This window comes from Ascaphus truei, chromosome 8 (genome assembly GCF_040206685.1).
Source record: "Ascaphus truei isolate aAscTru1 chromosome 8, aAscTru1.hap1, whole genome shotgun sequence".
Lineage (NCBI taxonomy): Eukaryota > Metazoa > Chordata > Amphibia > Anura > Ascaphidae > Ascaphus > Ascaphus truei.
In genome coordinates, this window is record NC_134490.1 from 106013675 (window position 1) to 106018772 (window position 5098).

General features: G+C 41.1%; 1 long non-coding RNA gene across 1 annotated transcript; it reads right to left on the reverse strand.

Annotated features, from left to right (window-relative positions):
• Positions 1–1289: 1289 nt before the first annotated feature.
• LOC142500997 (uncharacterized) lies at positions 1290–3929 on the reverse strand. The gene is made up of 3 exons (XR_012803400.1): positions 3648–3929; positions 2848–2922; positions 1290–1914 (listed from the first exon to the last, which is right to left on the reverse strand). It is a non-coding gene; the product is annotated as an uncharacterized LOC142500997 (long non-coding RNA).
• Positions 3930–5098: the final 1169 nt, after the last annotated feature.

Here is a 5098-nt window from a genome sequence, read left to right on the forward strand (position 1 = left end):
GGATGGGTAGACACACCTGCTGTTTGTCCCTGGTTGGACACGGTAAGAAGTTGAGAATGGGTAGACACACCTGCTGTTTGTCCCTAGTTGGACACGGTAAGAAGTTGAGGATGGGTAGACACACCTGCTGTTTGTCCCTGGTTGGACACGGTAAGAAGTTGAGGATGGGTAAATACAAATGGCCTTTGTCCCTGGGTAGACACTGTAACATGTTGGGGATGGTTGTACAAAAATCCACTTTGTGCCTGTGTAGACACTGGAAGAAATGGTGTATCCTTATAGACAGGTTGTATTTTTTCCAAGGTAGATACAGATGAACTTTGGGCCAGGGTACAGACAGGTGCACTTTGGGCAACAGTAAAAAATGGTGGTGTTTGGCCCATGCTAAAGACAGGTGCAGTGTGTGCCTGTGTAAGAACAGGAGTACAGTACCGACACACTTTATTCGAGTGTGGTCGGTACCGCAAGCCGGGAAATCTCCCGGCTTGCTAGTGGCCGCCCCTCGGCGTGCCGCGCGTCATAGACGCGCGGTCACGCGTCTTCGGGAGCGTGCGCCCCCTGCACGCGCGTCCAGGGGCTCCCCGAGGGAGCCCTGGTGTCCCGCGATCGCGGGACAGCGGCAGGGGGTTCCGGGGGACCCGGCGGACCCAGCAGCGGTAGGGAGAGCGCCCCGATCGGAGGGCGCTCTTCCGCTGCTTCGGCGCGCGCCCGTCACTCTCGGGCGCGCGCCAGGCTACTGCTGCGGCAGAGAACGGGCAAATGCTCGAATAAACTCTGCCGCAGCAGTACTTTGGGCCTGTGTAAAGACAGGTGCAGTGTGTGCCTGTGTAAGAACAGGAGTACTTTGGGCCTGTGTAAAGACAGGTGCAGTGTGTGCCTGTGTAAGAACAGGAGTACTTTGGGCCTGTGTAAAGACAGGTGCAGTGTGTGCCTGTGTAAGAACAGGAGTACTTTGGGCCTGTGTAAAGACAGGTGCAGTGTGTACCTGTGTAAGAACAGGAGTACTTTGGGCCTGTGTAAAAACAGGTGTAGGTTGTGTCTCTAAAAATAGAGATGCAGTTTGGGCCTGTGTAAAAACAGGTGTAGGTTGTGTCTCTAAAAATAGAGATGCAGTTTGGGCCTGTGTAAAAACAGGTGTAGGTTGTGTCTCTAAAAATAGAGATGCAGTTTGGGCCTGTGTAACAACACGTGTAGGTTGTGTCTCTAAAAATAGAGATGCAGTTTGGGCCTGTGTAACAACACGTGTAGGTTGTGTCTCTAAAATTAGAGATGCAGTTTGGGCCTGGGTAGACACAGTAACAGTTTCAGGCTGCTTATACACATGGATACCTTGTTGCTGGGTAAATTGTTTAGCAGGATAGGACAAAGTCTTCCAGCCAAGTGAATGTCGTATTTCTGTATTTGATCTTTTCCTTTTTGTTGTCCTTTTAGGTGCGTGTCTAAGATTATCATCTGTACTGGCTGTCTGCATTTGTTCAGCTGTCGTTGGTGATTCCAGAACAAAGCTTCTGACTTGGGATATATCATCACTAGATTGATTGAATACGTCTGTTTGTGGAGAAAAAATCCCTCCATGGAACATACCTTGATTGTTGTCGCTGAGGATTTCCTCATTTCGTGCAGACTGTGGAACAAGATTATTTCCTTGCTGTAGAGTGGTCACAAGTGTCCGTAATGTCTGATTCATTACATGCAATTCTTCTGGGATTTTACATATTGTCTCTTGTATTTTGTGCATTTCTACTGACATACATTGGTGTATCCCCATTAATTCCTGATGGTGTTTTATGTGTAGTATGCTAATCCTTGATTCTGACGCATCCATTGCTTTCAAACTTTCTTGTGTATTATTTGCAGGTGGTAATGTAGATGCTTGTCTTACTATTGGACTCTGATGTTGTTCAGATGAAATGCCTAGTTTTGGGTGAGAAAAAAACCCATTAACAGTTGTCATTGTTTACATGGTTTCATGTCTCCATGTGTATGTTAAATTAAGCATTGAGATATTACAAAATAAATCATTAATATTTCCCTATATTTATTTAGATGTTGCATTATTAATGAGCAATTAAACATTATTCTTACACTCAATGGTGACATGTGTGATGGAAGAAATTATGCAGAACAGTATTATAAATACTGGTTCTGACACAGGCTGCAACATAAATGATGATCATATGTTTTAACATAATAGGCATTAGTGTAACGTCTACACATATTCTAGAACAAATCCTTTACCAACATTGTGTTGCTGGATGTGTTACTTGTGACATACGGGTGTATGGAAGCACAAGCACAGGCTGTACAGCATAATTTAATAAAGACCAGTGGTGCAATGGATTATTTAACTGTCTGAATTAATTTTAATGTGTGTTCACTTCATACAAGGAACAGTGCAAGGGACACCATACACAGTAAACAAAGACACATCATATTTAGAGGAACATGACAAATACAACATGTCCCATACAAAGTTACTATTACAATTATACTAGTATGTCATTGTACAATATTTACTTGTGTGTATGTCATGTTGAACATACAATATTAACGTTAATGAATGAAAAACTGTTTTGTCACAAATGTACGTATATATTTATTTGAGATGGTGACTATTTATTGAAGTTACATACTACCAACAGTTATAATGTTTCCTGCATTATTAGTGCTAGATTACACCACAAAGCATGTGATGTGGTGCTGCTATTTAAATGACTGCAACTACATAACTCATGTTTCTAATAATAATTATGATCATATCTCCCACATGTGGTTGTTATGTATGTTGAAACATCATGTTAGTTACAGGAACAAAAACACACAAACATTCTAACTTCATAGACTCACCTTCCAAAATTGATGATGCTAAAGAGGAATCCGAGTTGACCACCTCTTCTTGGTTGTTCGGAGGCACAGGTGTAACTATATGAATGTAAAAAAAATAAAAAACACAAGATGACAATTTTGAATGTTAGAAGGTTAATGAAAAATATAACATAAAAATAACATTTTTTTTATGATAGCATAAAGCCTTATTTGAAGTATGCACTTCGTTAACAACTTCATGTGTAACGTCACACAATAATGCACGTAGACAGTTTCCTAACTAACCCCAAGTACTGAAGTTACTGACAAATTGTTAGATAATGATTTCTACACTATTTCATTTTAACACTAAAAAGGATAAACGTTATTCAGCAGATTGTTAATACCCTATACAGGCATACCCCGCTTTAAGGACACTCACTTTAAGTACACTCGCGAGTAAGGACATATCGCCCAATAGGCAAACGGCAGCTCACACATGCGCCTGTCAGCACGTCCTGAACAGCAATACCGGCTCCTACCACCGGCTCCTACCTGTTCTGAAGCTGGGAGATTATAGAGCCTGTTGCAAACGCGTTATTTACATCAGTTATGCACGTATAGAACGATTGCAGTACAGTACATGCATCGATAAGTGGAAAAAAGGTAGTGCTTCACTTTAAGTACATTTTCGCTTTACATACATGCTCTAGGCCCATTGCGTACGTTAATGCGGGGTATGCCTGTATGTTATTTGAAATTAAACAGTATTAAACTATTTCCTCAACTGTCACATTATAATAAACAGTATTATAAACATGAAATATATAGAGATTAATCACCTGGTGGGAAAATTTGACGATAAACTCCTACGTCTCTGTCTCCAGCTAATCCTGTTATTACAACAGGTAATATTTTTTCCCTCAACATCTCCTCCAAAGGTGTGAATGTAATTGGTGATGCTGGTGGTCCACCTCCAGTTCCAGAAGCATGCCTGCGTCCAAATTGAATGGCATTTTTCAAATTTCTCCGTATATCATCAATTTTTTTCTTGCAATTCTTCACTGTCAGCACCTGATTTCCACATGCTGAGACGGAATCACGAATTTCCTCCCATAACTGACGCCGAATTGTGGAACTGGTCCTGGCTTTAAAAAAAATAGAATAATGTTGTACTATCAAGAAAAGTTATAGTTCAGTTATGAACAATGCATGCAAGAGTGTACACTTTTAGAAGATGAGAATTAATATAAACAATGTGCCACATTAAATAATACATATATGGGTGTGCATAATAATATTGACATCATGGTGTAAATGTAGAATCATAGTCAGAAGATGTCATAATACATCCATCTTTACTAAGAATGCTTGCACAGACACATGCAGAACACCAGGCTGATAACGCTGCAACCAGTGCATGTTTTGCTTCACAAGAAAACAAAACACAGCTGCCTCTAAAAATACATAAATACAACTGTGCCACTAATTTATCCATGTGACGTGAACATGTAATAGTATATAAACATGCCATTACTCTGGGTACATTCATAACTATTTGAGCAGCACTGAAGTAGGATTACATAATGGTATGTGTTGTAATGATGCATGAATGTGGCACATTGAATAACATTCAAAATTTTATTACATAACATATTCATCATTAAGCCTCGTTCAGGGTAGCAAAAACAAGAGTTGTAGGGAGTGGGTTACTGAGGGAGGGCGGCAGTATGATGGCCAATGTGTTTTCATACTGTCAGCAGATTTAATCACGTGTTGAGGAGGCAGAGAGGGGGAGGGGATACAGACGGCAGGTTAGGGATAGAAGTTGCACTGTTGAACTCATTCTGAAGAATGATGCAATTGGCTGTGTAGGTCACAGTGACGCTGCAGCAGCTTTTAAAAACGTATGGTTTGCTTCATTTAACTTTAGCCTGCATAAACTACATAGTTCAAACACAGGCCACCTGCTACCATGACAACCACAGTTCAGATTTAATACATTGTAGCTGATGTCCGCACGCAGTGCCTCCAAAGGAACCACCCTAAATGAGGCCTAACACTTACACGACACGGGATTGGACAATAAGTTAGACACTATTGGACTCCTCCCCTCCATTAATGCAACATTAGAGTGTAACATAATGTTGATGTGTGGGTGGGGGGATGGGGTTGATGCTTATGATAACTGCTAAAACTCCATTTTGATTGTGAGGTGTGGTGTGTGCCTTTATTATGTTGTGAGTACCACCATTTTGTGTGTGTATAGCGAATGTGTTGTGTGTGTACACAG